At 41.6% G+C, this 17,960-nt stretch overlaps 1 long non-coding RNA gene across 1 annotated transcript; it reads left to right on the forward strand.

Annotated features, from left to right (window-relative positions):
- Positions 1–304: 304 nt before the first annotated feature.
- LOC115533445 (uncharacterized) lies at positions 305–7,785 on the forward strand. The gene is made up of 8 exons (XR_003974199.1): positions 305–343; positions 667–689; positions 2,275–2,311; positions 3,136–3,161; positions 5,417–5,447; positions 7,091–7,113; positions 7,245–7,281; positions 7,619–7,785. It is a non-coding gene; the product is annotated as an uncharacterized LOC115533445 (long non-coding RNA).
- Positions 7,786–17,960: the final 10,175 nt, after the last annotated feature.

Consider the following 17,960-nt stretch of genomic DNA (forward strand, 5'->3'; position numbering starts at 1 on the left):
TGACCCAAAACAGACGGGAATGGAGATCCTTTGTTGCTGCCCTACATGCCAGTAGGCATAAAGGGCAGTAAGTAAGTACCATGGTGTCATTAGACTAACTAATGATAGTGACTGCTGTCCTGACATGTTACTGTGTTGTTTATCTCTATATAGACTTGTGGGAACAACTTGATAAGGTAAGTGTTATTACTGGTTTGATACAGAACACAATAATATCTGTGACCCTAGCTGGCAGTGGTGAATTTATTAGATGTGACATTGTAATGAACCCAATGTTGATATTTTATTTACATTTTTATTTTATAGAAAAGGAAAACACAGAAACAGAAGAGGAAGTTTGATGGTAAGTTCTTATTCCACATGTTTCACTTTCTAAATCTTTCATAATATCAATCATAGTCCTGGGAGGTAAGGGTTAGATTAAATTCTGACATGTAGTATCATGGTTACTTTAAACTCTATCATGTATCATGATAACATTAAACTACTGGCATGTATTGTGTTTAGATTGAACTAACATGTATCATGGTACATTAAACTAACATGTATCATGGTTACATTAAACTAACATGTATCATGATACATTAAACTAACATGTACCAGGGTTATGCTGAACGATATTGACTGCTCTCCTGACATGTTACTGTATTTTTTATCTCTATATAGAATTGATTGATCGACATAATGAGGTAAGTGTTATTACTTGTTTGATACAGAACACAATGATATGTGTGAAGGTTCAAGGAGTTTAATTGTCATTGTAGTACCCAACGAAATACAGGTTGACCCTCTCTAGCAGCAGTTTGAGTTCACACACACACACACACACACACGCACACACACACACACACACACACACACACACACACACACACACACACACACACACACACACACACACACACACACACACACACACACATCACCCTGTCCATATTGTGCCCATCAAGTCCAGTCTGTTGTGTGTGTGGAGGGGCGGGGCGGGGGGGTTGTGGGGGTCTGAAGCTACTGCTCCTGGAGGAGAGTTGTCCTTAGTGCTTTGTTAGGAGGTTGGGGGGTGATGGAGGCTACAGCTCTTGGGGAAAAGCTGTTCCTCAGTCTTGTGGTGCGGGCCCGCAGTGTGCGGTACCTCTTCCCTGATGGGAGGGGGACAAACAAGGCGTCTCCAGGGTGAGTTTTATCAGTGCTGATTGACCTTGCCTTCCTCTTCAGGCGGTCACCACACACAGAGTCCAGGTCTGGGAGCTCAGCTCCTATGATCTTTATTGCTGACCTAACCTTATATTTGTAGTCAGATAGAGTTTTGGTTCCTCTCCACATGCTCCTGGGGTCCTTGTTTTCAAAGTGACCCTCAATAATAATAATAATAATAATAATACATAGGTTTTATATAGCGCTTTTCTCGGTACCCAAAGACGCTTTACAAAAAAACACAAAACAAAAAGGATACAAATGAACAGTACAGTACATACATGCATACATACAAATACTCCAAAAACAACAATACAGAGAAAGATAGGACAATGAGAAAGAGAGAGGGTGAAAAAAATTGTGTCAGGTGTTGTAAGTGATGTTGAAGAGATGTGTTTTAAGACGACTTGACAATGCGCTGTCTGTACTTAGTACTTAGTACTTAGTACGCTTAGTACTCTAAGTACTAAGCGTCTTAGAGTACCAGATTAAGCGCTATATAAATTTCATTTATTATTATTATTATTACTTGCCTTTAGCTTCTTTAAGGCCCTTTTTCAGGTCTCGTCGGGCAGTTCTATAGGCCAGCCTGTCCCCCGACCTGAAGGCAGTATCTCTCCCCCTGAGCAGCGACCTCACATTACCTTCAAACCAGGGTTTCTGATTAGGGAACACCTTGATGGTTCTGGTGCGCAGTACTGTCTCGGTGCAAACTGAATGTCGTCCAGGACGTTAGAGGTGTACTCCTCACAGTTGGCTCCCTGAGAAATACCTCCCATACTGAGCTCTAAAAACAGACCTGTAGTGATGTAACAGCTTCCTCACTCCATACCTGTACTGTCTTCACAGCTGGTTTGGTTCTACAGCAACAGGTTTATAAGATGGAATCAGTGTCAAGGAGATATGATCTGATAATCCGAGGTGTGGGGATGGTGCAGCTTTATATGCCCTGTGTATATTTGTATATACTTGGTCCAGAGAGTTTTTATCTCTTGTTGGAAAGCATACATTTTTGTGGAGTTATTAGAAGATGACTTTTAATGAACCCAATGTTGATATTTTATTTACATTTTTATCTTATAGAAAAGGGAATCACTGGAACTGGATTGGAATTTAACTGGTAAGTTCTTATTCAACATGTTTCACTGTGTTCATGAGTAACAGATTACTTATGAATATCCAGTGATTTGCAAGGGTTACTGACTCACACCAAGTCAAATGATATCGCTGTGATTCAAAACATTTCATCTAATTGTACCAGAGAGTCAGAGCCTACCTAGCAGAGGGACCAGAGTGGCAGACCTACTGAACAACATCATCTAGATATGAGATTATAGAATGGAGCTATCCATGTATATAAGACACTACTCTCATAGCTGGGGCGATGTGGCCAGCATAACGTCAGCTCAGTGGCGTTTATAACGTAGCTCACTGAGTCGTCATGACAACACAGAGCAGGGACAAAGGGTAGAAAGACTTGTGTCCTTGTTTGACCACGATAATGGCAGCCGTCTCCCTACACGTACTCAGTCTGTCGAGATGTTCTTCTGTGTAGAGGCTAATTCAGAGAGGAAATCAGGAACTGGTTCAACTGATTCTACATGATTAGAATATATGGAGCAGTTCATAATGATAGGATGGATATGTTTAATAATATCAACCATAGTCCTGGGAGGTAAGGGTTACATTAAACTCTAACATGTATCATGTTACATTGAACTAACATGTGTCATAGTTACATTAAACTAACATGTATCATGGTTACATTAAACTAACATGTATCATGTTACATTAAACTAACATGTATCATGGTTACATTAAACTAACATGTACCATGGTTTAAACTAACATGTATCATTGTTACATTAAACTAACATGTATCAGGGTTATGCTGAATGATGTGACTGCTGTCCTGACATGTTGATGTGTTGTTTCTCTCTATAGAATACGCTAATCGAACAAATGAGATGGTAAGTGTTATTCCTGGTTTGATACAGAACACAATAATATGTGTGACCCTAGCTGGCAGTGGTGGAGTTATTAGATGATGACCAGAGGTGGATTAACACCCAGGCTAGCCTCGGCTGAGCCTAGGGGCCCAGGTGTGCAAGGGGCCCTGGATTGGACACACTATTTTCAATTTGACTTAAAATAAAAAAAGACTTGACTCCTATTGGCCCATAACTAGAACCATTAAAAAGTGAAGCAGCTGATTGGGTAGATGTGTGGGCCATGTCATGTGACCAGGTTCATAAAGTCAGTTTGGTTGTAAAGGAATACGTCACGTCTGCTGGACGGAAAAGAGGCCGAATGTCTGAAAAGGCGAAAAGCACAAGTGTTTCCATTTGTCGATACAGCACTCTGCCTATTTATGACTTTGCCTGTGGCCAATGCCAGTGGGGGGCGCTCTTTTCTCAAAATTGGTGCTAGTTACAGAAAGACTGAGATCCACAATGGGCCAAAACAGACTGAATCACCCGTCTCTAATCTGTCCATTGACAGCGATATTCTTCGCAATTTGGATTTTACCAGCCTCATTAAGGAGTTCTGTCGGTCGGTCGGTCGGTCCCCAGAAATACGTGGTCGCGGCAGCTATGTATGGGGTCAGAACAGTCTCATTAATAATGAATGCACAGAGAAGGATTCACAAATGTATTTTGTGATTTATATATAAATTACTCTCTTCCCACAAATACATTTCAATGCACACATAAATGGATATCAGTATGTATAAATGTAAAATAAATCCATAAACAAAAATAAGTTTCACAAACACATTTCTGATCCACATACAAATGTACCTTGTTTTAAATAAATGTAATATAAATCCATAAATATATTAATTAAAGAAAATATTTGCAATTTTCATCACAATGTATTTGGATGTTGTAACATTTATATACAAACTGTTAAACTTGTATTTACAAGACGTTTTTCATTTGTGAACTTACTTGCATTTGTGTGGGAACTGGTCTGTATTTATGTGTGGATTTTTGAGACTCTCCTGACGTCGCTAGATTCACAAATGCATTTTTTTCAACAAGGAAGTCTCTGTAGCCAATCAGATGCCTCCCTCGTTTTCAGTCAACCACATGACTGCTGTGACTGGGTTTTTACGTCGGTGCCGTTTACTACTTTAACGGCACCGATAATCCCAAAACCCAGTCGAAATTAGATGGAAAAAGTGTGTAGCTAAACGTGACGCAGCATTTACTTCTTCACCACCTAGAGATTGTTATGTACGATCATTCAAAAAACCATGTTCTTTCCGATAGAGTAGACATTTGACAGAGAACCGGGAGGCTCGGAGGCTGGACTCAGAGGTCGGAACTGCAGCCATGTGATTGGCTGAAAACGAGGGAGGCATCTGATTGGCTACAGAGAGTTCCTTGTTGAAAAAAATGCATTTGTGAATCTAGCGACGTCAGGAGAGTCTCAAAAATCCACACATAAATACAGACCAGTTCACGCACAAATGCAAATAAGTTCACAAATGAAAAACGTCTTGTAAATACAAGTTTAACAGTTTGTATATAAATGTAACAACATCCAAATACATTGTGATGAAAATTGCAAATATTTTTTAAATTAATATATTTATGGATTTATATTACATTTATTTAAAACAAGGTACATTTGTGTATGGATCAGAAATGTGTTTGTGAAACTTATTTTTGTTTATGGATTTATTTTACATTTATACATACCGATATCCATTTATGTGTGCATTGAAATGTATTTCTGAGAAGAGAGTAATTTATATATGAATCAGAAAATACATTTGTGAATCCTTCTCTGTGCATTCATTATTAATGAGACTGTTCTGACCCCATAGCTATGGGGAACTCACCCTTGTTTATGTATCATTGCTGTTTTAGTGAAGGCCGTCTCAATGTGTGTGTGTGTGTGTGTGTGTGTGTGTGTGTGTGTGTGTGTGTGTGTGTGTGTGTGTGTGTGTGTGTGTGTGTGTGTGTGTGTGTGTGTGTGTGTGTGTGTGTGTGTGTGTGTGTGTGTGCCAGTGCTCCCCGAGTGTGTGCGTGAGGGCCATGTAATATTCCTTTGTTTACACATGGCACTGAATTTAGTTTTGTTCTGCGTGATCAGTAAGGGGGCCTCACAAAATAGTAGCCTAGGGGCCAATTACCACCTTAATCCACCACTGATGATGACCTTGCAATGAACCCAATGTTCATATTTGATTCACATTTTTATTTTATTTATAAAGGAAACACCAGACCAGTTGGTGGCGTGTGATGGTAAGTTCTTATTCCACAATTTGTTAACTGTGTTAATAAGTAACAGATCATTTATTAATATCCAGGGATTTTCAAGGGTTACTAACTCACACCAAGTCAAATGATATCGCTGTGATTCAAAACATTTCATCTAATTGTACCAGAGAGTCAGAGCCTACCTAGCAGAGGGACCAGAGTGGCAGACCTACTGAACAACATCATCTAGATATTATATTATAGAATGGAGCTATCCATGTATATAAGACACTGCTCTCATAGCTGGGGCAATGTGGCCAGCATAACGTCAGCTCAGTGGCGTTTATAACGTAGCTCACTGAGTCGTCATGACAACACAGAGCAGGGACAAAGGGTAGAAAGACTTCTGTCCTTGTTTGACCACGATAATGGCAGCCGTCTCCCTGCACGCATTCAGTTTGTCAAGATGTTCTTCTGTGTAGAGGCTAATTCAGAGTGGAAACCAGGAACTGGTTCAACTGATTCTACATGATTAGAATATATGGAGCAGTTCATAATAATAGGATGGATACGTTTCATAATGTCAATCATAGTCCTGGGAGGTAAGGGTTACATTAACCTTATTCAACTCATTCAACTAACATGTATCATGGTTACATTAAACTAACATGTATCATGGTTATAACCATGATGTTAGTTTAATCTATAGATTTAAATAACATGTATCATGGTTATAACCATGATGTTAGTTTAATCTAGAGATTTAAATAACATGTATCATGGTTATAACCATGATGTTAGTTTAATCTAGAGATTTAAATAACATGTATCATGGTTTTAACCATGATGTTAGTTTAATCTATAGATTTAAATAACATGTATCATGGTTATAACCATGATGTTAGTTTAATGTATAGATTTTAATAACATGTATCTTGGTTATAACCATGATGTTAGTTTAATCTATAGATTTAAATAACATGTATCATGGTTATAACCATGATGTTAGTTTAATGTATAGATTTTAATAACATGTATCATGGTTATAACCATGATGTTAGTTTAATCTATAGATTTTAATAACATGTATCATGGTTATAACCATGATGTTAGTTTAATCTATAGATTTAAATAACATGTATCATGGTTATAACCATGATGTTAGTTTAATGTATAGATTTTAATAACATGTATCATGGTTATAACCATGATGTTAGTTTAATCTATAGATTTTAATAACATGCATCATGGTTATAACCATGATGTTAGTTTAATCTATAGATTTTAATAACATGTATCATGGTTATAACCATGATGTTAGTTTAATCTATAGATTTAAATAACATGTATCATGGTTATAACCATGATGTTAGTTTAATCTATAGATTTTAATAACATGTATCATGGTTATAACCATGATGTTAGTTTAATCTATAGATTTAAATAACATGTATCATGGTTATAACCATGATGTTAGTTTAATCTATAGATTTAAATAACATGTATCATGGTTATAACCTGACCCTAAACAGACGGGAATGGAGATCCTTTGTTGCTGCCCTACATGCCAGTAGGCATAAAGGGCAGTCTGTAAGTACCATGGTGACATTAATGATTAATGATTAATGACTAACTAATGATAGTGACTGCTGTCCTGACATGTTACTGTATTGTTTATCTCTATGTAGCATTGTGGGAACGACTTAAATGGGTAAGTGTTATTACTGGTTTGATACAGAACACAATAATATCTGTGACCCTATCTGGCAGTGGTGGAGTTATTAGATGATGACCTTGTAAGGAACCCAATGATGATACTTTATTTCGATTTTTATTTTATAGAAAAAGAAAACACAGAAACAAGCGAGGAAGTTTTATGGTAAGTTCTTATTCCACATGTTTCACTTTCTAAATGAGTAACAGATAACTTAGATAGAACATATTCAGCAGTTCGTAATAATAGGATCCATATCTTTCATAATATCAATTATAGTCCTGGGAGGTACGGGTTAGATTAAACTCTGACATGTATCATGGTTACTTTAAACTCTATAATGTATCATGATAACATTAAACTACTGACATGTATTGTGTTTAGCTAACATGTATCATGATACATTAAACTAACATGTATCGAGGTTAACATGTATCAGGGTTATGGTGAATGAAATTAACTGCTCTCCTGACATCTTACTGTATTGTTTATCTCTATATAGAATTGATTGTTCGACATAATGAGGTAAGTTATTACTGTTTTGATACAGAACACAATGATATGTGTGAAGGTTCAAGGAGTTTTATTGTCATTGCAGTACACAACGAAATACACACACACACACACACCCTGTACAGATACATATTGTGCCCATCAAGTCCAGTCTGTTGTGTGTGTGGAGGGGCGGGGGCGGGGGGGTTGTGGGGGTCTGAAGCTACTGTTCCTGGAGGAGAGTTGTCCTTAGTGCTTTGTTAGGGGGTTGGGGGGTGATGGAGGCTACAGCTCTTGGGGAAAAGCTGTTCCTCAGTCTTGTGGTGCGGGCCCGCAGTGTGCGGGACAAACAAGGTGTGTCCAGGGTGAGTTTTACCTGTGCTGATTGACCTTGCCTTCCTCTTGAGGCGGTCAGCACACACAGAGTCCAGGTCTGGGAGCTCAGCTCCTATGATCTTTTTTGCTGACCTAACCACCCTGGCCAAGTCCCTCCTGCTCTCCGCTGTGCAGCCTGCATACCACACACTGCAGCCCTGGCAGAGGATGCTCTCAATTGTGCTCCTATCAAAGTGAATGAGCAGGTGTGTGGATAAACCAGCCTGTTGGAGCTTCAGTAGAACGAAGAGCCTCTTCTGGGCCCTCTTTACAAGGTTGGAGATGTTAGTAGCCCATGTTAGGTCCTTGGTGTTGTACGTCCCCAGGAAACTAACAGAGTCCACCCTCTCCAATTCTTCCCCATTGATGGTAATAATAATAATAATAATAATAATACATTTAATTTAGAGGCGTCTTTCAAGGCACCAAAGGTCACCTAAGTGGGGTCTGAGTGGTCCTCTTGGACCTCCTAAAGTCCACAAGGATCTCATTTGTTTTGGTGGTGTTTAGGACCAGGTTGTTATCCACACACCACTCTGCCATGTGTTGGACCTCCTGCCTGTAATGGCCCTCATTGTGGTCACTAATGAGGCCCCCCACAGTGGTGTCATCAGCTCATTTGATTATGGTGTTGGATGAATGGATGGGTACGCAGTCATGGTGAAGAGGGTGTAGAGGGCTGGGCTGAGTACACACCCCTGGGGCGCACCGGTGTTCAAGGTTATTGTTGAGGATGTCACATCCCCTACTCTGACATTCTGCGGTCTGTTTGAAACAAAGTCCAGGATCCATGAGCAGAGTGAGGTGGGGAGACCAAGATGAATGAGTTTGAGGACCAGTTTATGGGGGATTGTGGTGTTGAAGGCAGAGCTGAAGTCCACAAAGAGCATCCTTACATATGTGTTGGGGTACTCCAGGGGGGACAGGGCTGTGTGGAGTGTGATGGAGACAGCGTCCTCTGGGGATCTGTTTGCCTGATGGGCAAACTGGTGGCTGTCCAGGTCCACAGGGATGCGGTCTCTGATGTACGCCAGTATCATCCGCTCAAAGCACCTCATGATTACTGGGGTGAGGGCGACTGGGCGGTAGTCATTGAGGCATGGAATGCAGAATTTGTGGGGATAGGGACGATGGTAGTGGTCTCAAGGCAGGTGGGAACTGCAGCTTGTTACAGGGAGATGTTGAAGATGTCTGTAGAAGCTCCTGCTAACTGGTCGGCACATGACCTCAGTATACGGCCCGACACCCCATCAGGGCCAGTAGCCTTATTGGTGTCAATCCTTCTCAAGGTGGACCTCACCTGGTGGTGCTGAAGAGTGAGTGTCTGCTCCTCCTCTTCGCTAACCAGTGCAGTGTCAGAAGGAGTTCAACTGAAGTATATTTATTGAGAACCAATAACCTCTATAAAGAGATAACGATAAACCATGTAACCCTGTAAACCATCATTATCATCAGTAGTGTCTGTAGTGTATGGGGTGCATGTGAATAGTGTAGTGTAGTCAATCAGACCCATCTAACGAACCTACAGCCCTGCTGTCTGTGTAGGATCAGAGAGTGAGATGGCCCAGAAGCCATAAGTGTGGAGGAGCCTGATTGGAATGGAGATCAGGGGCCCTATTTTAACAGTCTGACACGCAAGTGAGAAGCGCCAAAGGCAAGTAGCTTTGTGGGCGGTTCTATGGCGATGTCGCCATTTTACCAGCGGATAAATTACTCTTGTGCCCGGCGCAAATCAAAAAGGGTTGGTAAGTACTACTTACCCATAGGTGTGGTTTGGGCGTACCGTGCAACAAACCAATGAGAGTGCCATCTCCCATCCCCTTTGAGAGCCATGAGCGCATTTGAATCTGACGAGTTGATATTTCAACAGCGCTTTTGCAGTCTCCAATGAGACAGATCTATGCCCACATGAATTTCAAACTTCAAATGGCTCAGTTTATGGCAAAATAATATGGCCTAATTCTCACATGGAATAGCGTTTTCTTCCACAACTTCTGAAATACTGAGTCCTCAAATAAATTTCGGCAAAGAAAACTTAACACACATATGATATGCGGCAACTGTGGTTCTATTTAATGATATACATACATAATAAACATACATACATAAATACATTAATAAACATCATTTCTTACCAATATTGTATGCACTGTCGTTATCGCCTTGTGTTCCTAATATGCATGTGTCCTCCCGTTAATAGACATTGCCATGGACTGTATTATGTGTTACGTGTTTAGTTTGCGTGTGTTCAAACCAATCGACGCACACACAAGCGCCCGCATTCATTCATTCTTTTTAACACTCACTCGCGGTAAAACAATGTTTTCTCACGATCAAATACTCCTCAATCATAAAAGTTATGGGCTTCTACACAATGAAAATATGCGTTTGCTGTACGGTGTTTGCAGATGCATTGATTTAAAAGTACAACTTATTACCGCTGTATCAGCTGTTCTTTCCCAAATAATTTCCCAAGAATGTGTAGCTAGGTAGAATAGAGAAGGAAAGTGTATGCGCGAGGTGCACAAGCAACATTATGCATGCGTCCTTAAAATAGCATCTGAACAACACGCCACTGACTTTAAACCAGGTAATCCCTGGTTTTTGGCGGAATTGTTTTCTGAAACTGCAAAATAGCACCAGGGAATGTTTGCGCCAGAACACGCCGCCTCATTTCGCCGAACCGCCCCATGGGGCGCAAAACCAAAAATGAAATTACTAAATTAAATGTATTATTATTATTGTTAAGATCATTCCCTAATTTAACGATGCGTAGCGGTGGAGGGAAAATAACGCTCTGCGCCAGTTGTAAACCAGCAATGACGCATGCGTCAGTGTAGAAAGTAAATTGCGCTGGATACACGATAGGGCCTCGGGTGTGTTACAGCTCCTGCTGCCGCACCAGAGACACGCCTCCACAATCCCCTGAACCATCCAGAGCGAGGTCATCACAGTGGTCTTATAGTCAGATAGAGTTTTGATGCCTCTCCACATGCTCCTGGGGTCTGTGTTTTCAAAGTGACCCTTAAAGGCCCACTATGCAACTTCGGGCATTTCTTCGCTGTTTTCTTGGTTTTGGCACGCACATTTCTCTACACAGCGCCCCCTAAAGCTTCGTAGTAGATATTTCACAACACTGTCGTAACAACTCGTTGACGTCCCTTCCCCATGCTCTTCTACGCGAGCCATGTGCATTTGTTTTCAAAGAAGCCGGCGAATGCGCGGAGCCATGTCCGAAATAGATGTTCATAAAGTGTAGGCAAGGTTATACATTTTTAAAATGGTGTATTTGCATTGCAATAAACATAAATCCATCATTTTTTATAGTTGACGGGGAGAATTTATACCCTAGGTTATAATTATTTTATCTTAGGTTGAACAGAACAATCAGTGTAAGAGGTTTGGCCAACATAATAATCGAAATAAACAAGAACCTGGATTCGGGGATTCAGTCTGTATCTGGGGGACGAGACATACGAACAGCAATACACCCATGGAAACAAAGGTGTTTATATGGTTGCAACCAAGCAAGCTAGAAACAAACAGGGCTCACAACAAAACGGTCGAGAAAACAATTTTTACAGGGCTCAAAAAAATGGTTGAGCAAACACATGTGTACAGAGACTATCAGAATCAAGAATATTACGCAGACAAAGTTCACCCAAGGGTACTTTCAATTTCAAAAGCAACACGGCCGAGTCGGCGTCTGATTTGCAGTCTTCTTTTTCTTTCAGTTCACGCTATTCCTGAAAAGCTTGCCCAACGTTTACTCGTGTCTGGCCTCTCTGTCGGTCTGTCTCCCTTTTCTCTTCTTCTGTTCCTCCGACATTGGGTTTCTCTGTCTCTTTTTAGTCGGCTGATCTATGATGAATATAACAATCCATTAGTTACTTGTGTTTATATCGAGCCGGTTCCGCGTTTGGGGGTCTGTGCCGTAAAGCAATTCGTTACTGTAGTGACCATAGTAGTGACCCTTGCACAGAAGCATACGGCCGACATCTTTCTTTTTTCTGGGTGGAAATAGTAACATAGTTACGCCATTAAATGCGTTTATGGAAACATTTTTAGCGAGAAATGTGCATTTTACTTTCAGAATGTTCGCTCGGTGAATGTGAAGGATGTTTGGTTTGATAGTTATGACGAAGAGTGAACGCTCCGTTCACTTGCATGGACAGAGTCTCTGGCTGCTAAGCAACCTCAACGTCTTGGCGGACTATTTCTCTGCTGATCAACACTACGAATGCTGGAAACACACCAGACACACCATGTGAAGTTATTTAACCCGATTATCGTTATTTATGAGTCCTTAGCCCAAGTGAAGGGGTTCAAGTACCTCGGGGTCTTGTTCGCGAGTGAGGGTACTATGGAGCGTGAGATTGGCCGGAGAATCAGAGCAGCGGGGGCGGTATTGCGTTCGCTTTACCGCACCGTTGTTACGAAAAGAGAGCTGAGCCGCAAGGCAAAGCTCTCGATCTACCGGTCGATCTTCGTTCCTATCCTCACCTATGGTCATGAGGGTTGGGTGATGACCGAAAGGACGAGATCGCGGGTAAAAGCGGCCGAGATGAGTTTTCTCAGAAGGGTGGCTGGCGTCTCGGGATAGGGTGAGAAGCTCAGTAATCCGTGAGGAACTCGGATTAGAGCCGCTGCTCCTTTACTTAGAAAGGAGTCAGCTGAGGTGGTTCGGGCATCTGGCAAGGATGCCTACTGGGCGCCTCCCTTTGGAGGTGTTTCAGGCACGTCCATTGGGGAGGAGACCTCGGGGAAGACCCAGGACTAGGTGGAGAGATTATATCTCAACACTGGCCTGGGAACGCCTCGGGATCCCCCCGTCAGAGCTGGTCAATGTGGCCCGGGAAAGGGAAGTCTGGAGCCCCCTGCTTGAGCTGCTCCCCCCGCGACCCGACCCCGGATAAACGGATGACGATGAGATGAGATCGTTATTTATATCCGAGATTATTTAATCTAACCCGATCTAAACTCTATCATGCACCCAAACACGGCGGCGTTTGGGTTTCCTACCTCGGACAACAATTGCCTCGCAACTGGCTGTTTATATCTAGCCGGTGCCATGTTTGGGTGTGTGTCTGTGCCGTAAAGCATTTTCGAAACTACAATCTGACTACATTTTCGAGGATACTTCCGCTGCGTCACATCCGGATTGTGTCGGTCCGAACAGATCAAGTTGCATATGCGCTTTTTCACTGGAGAGGCGACATGGGTAAATGACACACCCACCAATCAACCCAGAAATGGATGCAGAACCATCAGCATAACTCTCAACCTGCATACTTAATGTAATTTTGGCTAAAAAAGTTGCATAGTGGGCCTTTAATGCGCTGTCTGTACTTGCCTTTGGCCTCTTTTTTTTTGCATACATTTTTGTGGAGTTTTGGTAATACTTTCTTGGTAATACTAATAATAGTTAATAGATGATGACCTTGTAATGAACCCAATGTTGATATTTTATTTACATTTTTGTCTTATAGAAAAGGGAAACAATGGACCTGAAGCTTGAGCTCTTTGGTAAGTTCTTATTCCACATGCTTCACTTCTTATTCCACATGCCTCGCACCATTTATTAATATCCAGTGATTTGCCAGGGTTACTGACTCACACCAACTCAGATGATTTCGCTGTGATTCAAAAAAAAATTTGGGCGATGTGGCCAGCATAACGTCAGCTCAGTGGCGATTATAACGTAGCTCACTGAGTCGTTAAGACAACACAGATCAGGGTCAAAGGGTAGAAAGGGCGCTTTCCCTCCTTTCGGTCGTAGACTCGGTCCGATTCAGGGTGAAGGTGACGCTTTGTTACATTTTCATTTGGTTCAGTCAGCGTTCAAACTGGACTCAAGCCGTCCTTATTGTAAACCAACGCCTCGCGGTCGGCGGGTCGCTCGTCTGTTGGACAGAACCTCAGAGGGAAACTCCCAACGCCTCCTAGTTGAGGACAATATCAATGGAGCAACTTGGTGCGGTCTTCAGTTCTTCATTTTGCTTCGGTGTTCCTACAAGTTAAGAATCATTTAGAGGAACTTCCACCATTCTTTAACTGAGTAATTAAAACAAGTCATCCATGACACACAATTTTATGAGCCACAAAATGTCTTTGCATATTCTTCCGGCCATATCTCGATAACTGCGTTCCCCTCCTTATTGCACCACGTCTGACTCACTTTAATCTCAAAAAGTTCACGTATACCTGGCTAAATATGCTTTTTATATTTACTGTGTGTGGAAAAAGTGCACATCTCACCCACGAGGCATTGTGAGTCTTGTGGGTGGGATATAGTTGACTGCGGTCAAGCCGGCCGCCGTTACGTTTGAACTGCACCCATTTTCTATCCTTTATGGCAAATTAATTGAAATGTTTACGGCCGAGCTGACATGGAGATGAAGCAACTTTTCACATGTGACTACGTCCTGCTTTAAAAACGCGGTATCACGCGTTTTCGTGCTCATGTGCACAAACGTTAATCTATTGAATCGTGTCCCAGAGCACGATTGTCCGGCTTTTTTCGTGCTAAACAGAACGAAATGTAAACCATTGCATTCTGAATGGGAGCGTTTCTCCGATGTTTCTGTGCTACACAGAACGAAATGTAAACCAATGCAATTTGAATGGGAGCGTTTTTCAGACGAGAGAGAGAGTGTGCGCAGATAGTACAGTGCACCCTCTAGTTATATATATGTCAATATCTCTGATTTTTTAAGCAGACCTCCTCAAAAACTGAAATGAACGTGCCCCACATAACGTGTGGCACTTGTCGTTTCTCAGACAATTATCGTTCTCCACAGAACGAAACGAGAGAGAGAGAGAGAGAGAGAGAGAGAGAGAGAGAGAGAGAGAGAGAGAGAGAGAGAGAGAGAGAGAGAGAGAGAGAGAGAGAGAGAGAGAGAGAGAGAGAGAGAGAGAGAGAGAGAGAGAGAGAGAGAGAGAGAGAGAGAGACTTCAGAAGGGGTGTGTGCAGATATAATGCACCCTCTGTTTTTGTCAAAACAATAAATGCATCAAAGGGTAAATCTAGTGTACTATTTTGTTCTGCTACACAGAACGAAATTTAAACCTCTGCCTTTCAATTGGGATATTTTCTTTGACCACAGAAGAGGTGTGCACAGATAGTACAGTGCAGCCTCTACTTATGTATGTGTCAAAACAACAAATGCATCAAAGGGTAAATGTATGGATTAGGGATACTCTGATTCCCCTCTTTTCTTACAGCAGACGGAAAGTAATCTATTGAATCGTGTCCCAGAGCACGATCGTCCGACGTTATTCGAACTGCACAGAACGAAATGTAAACCCATGCATTTTGGATTGGAGCGTTTCTCAGAATATACACATGATATACACATGTATATATATATATAGTATATATGTATATATGCCCATCAGTTACTTTGTTCCGCAGTGCATCAGTGTCCCTCTCTATGGCTCCCTCTCTCTCTTTTCCACTGTGTTTCGAGAATTCATATCGAGAAAGGATGTAATGATAACGGCAAGAACATAAAGGCTCCATGGTCATTATAATTTAAATATAATTAAGTTAAAGCGTGTTACGAGGAAATGAGACGATCTAGTTGTGGGCCAGCAGAGGCTGAATTCTAACCAAAATTGGCCCATAACCTAATTTTTTACATCGTTTTTATGTTATGATTATTTTAATATTGTCTGGTATACCTGAACCACACTTAGGCCTACACATTGGTGGTAGTGCAGATAGGCTACAGATCTTGTTATAGATAATTGAATAAAAGCTACATACACACAACTAAATATTTATTTATTTATAGATAATATATATTTTAATGTTTAATTAATTCAATATTATACCAATGCATAATATTATAACTAAATAATTTTATATTTATATAGGATATATAATCTTTATTTTAATATTTAATAAATTCAATATTAAACCAATGCATTTAGATCGGGTGATTCTTTTCGACTTCAGAAGGAGGAGGGCTGCGCAGGGCACGCTCTAACAGATCTTATAACGATAATTGAATAAAAGCTACATGGTCTATTTATAATATTGTGGCGAGCAACACAGGAAGGACGAGACAGGAGCCCAGGTTAAGCGGTTATGCAACTCTCGTTCCTCATACACCGCACGACTCCGAGAGTTGCCTTTATTGAAGGACCCCGAACATAACAAACACGGCACAGCTGACCAACACACACAACACTCTCACTAATGGTCCCAATCACACTACACATCACACAACAATGGAACTACACACAATTAACGCATAACCAATAAAGACCCCAACCCTTTAACCACACTTAACCTAACAACAATACAAGTTGACATAAGCCCCTTTTGTCAACTGACAACCCCAATTCCCTAGCCTGGCACCGCCCACCTACCTACTTCCTCTCCATTTTCATTTCACCTCAGTACTAGGTCTGGGTCTGCTTCATATGCATGGGTTCCTTGGAGGCCAGATTTTGGGCGGTCCAATCAGCAAACAGAGGAAGTGGCTGAGAACGATGACGTCGAGGTTGCGCGCCAGTTTCACTTGCAGTCAGAGGAAGACAAGGAAGACAATGGTGAAGGATGCAAGAGAAGCTATTCGGTCTGTTGTGGGATCGCTGCCGAATATCGATCAATTAAAGCCGGAGTAAGAACAAGCTTTGCAGAGTTTTGTTGGTGGCCATGATGTTGGGGCACTTCTCCCCACCGGGTTCGGGAAAAGTTAGATTTTCCAGCTGGCTCCGTTAGTGGTGAAGGAGCCGATCCCGTCGCATGACATACGTCACGACCAAATGCTATGCGATTGGTTATGGCAGATCAAGAGTGGCACTGGGCAGATCCAATCATTTTAAAACTTCAACAGACACCCGCCTCCAAGTGAGTGAACGTTTGTCCATTGGGCAGTTCCAGACCTTCTGTACAAATGAAATGAAGTACGATGGTCTGGTAGTACGATGGTCTGGTAGGACCAGGCTACCAATTCCCAGGATCCTCTGTGCGACCGCGGAGGAGTCGCCACAATATTATTACTAAATCATTTTTATATTTATATTTCAATATAATATATAGCCTATATTTTAATATGTAATTAAATAAATATTAAACCAATGCATTTCAATCGGGAGATTTTTTTCAACTTCAGAAGGGTGCAGTGCATGCTCGAGTTATGGATTGGCCAAAAGAACAACCGATTTTTACAGCAGACCCCCTAAAAACTGAAACTAACCACGTCCCTTAAACCCAGTCTCACACCAGAATGTAGCATAACTACGTTGGTCCATCGCGGAAAACGCATTACAATAACGGCTCTAATCATGACTGCCCTATTCTTTCCAATGGGGCTGCGTCCACGTCACTTGACCGTCATGGTTGCTATGGTGGTTGCCATCCACCGCCCCCTCTGCTCCTTACATGGCTCCAAAAACCACGCGGCAACGGAGCTGCTGTCAAAAAGCTGCTGTGTTGCTTTGGTCGTAAACTAGGGTCCGCTGGTTAGAATATAGACAGATATTCCAAGGTTTCCTTCAAAAGGCACTTTGGATGTTTCTATTTTCTACAGTTTAGACTAATTAATAAGTTACTTTTTAATTAACTTGACTTTTTTTTATCTTTGTCTGGTGGCTTGTTACGTCACTCTGAGAGACGTGCATGGACAGATTTATAGTGACACAGTCTATAACCTATTCTTGAAAGCAACACACCAAGCTCATTGATTTAACGAGGCAGGGTTATTTGAAACAATTAATTAAATATGTGTGAGAGGTTCATCCTCCTCCTGAATGTGCTTCCTATTTATGTCTAGTGTACACCCCTACTGTCCACAATCAGCCCCCCCCCCCCCGTCTCTTTTATATCAAAGGGTGTCTCAAAGGACGCATACACATCAACTTGAGGCTCCAGCCCTACAGGAAATGACTCAGCAAGTGCTCCATCTCGTTGCACCTCACCCAGCGGCTGGCTTGCAAGATTTTGGCCTGAAGTTCAACCCAGACCT

This window comes from Gadus morhua, chromosome 1 (genome assembly GCF_902167405.1).
Source record: "Gadus morhua chromosome 1, gadMor3.0, whole genome shotgun sequence".
Taxonomy (NCBI): Eukaryota; Metazoa; Chordata; class Actinopteri; order Gadiformes; family Gadidae; genus Gadus; species Gadus morhua.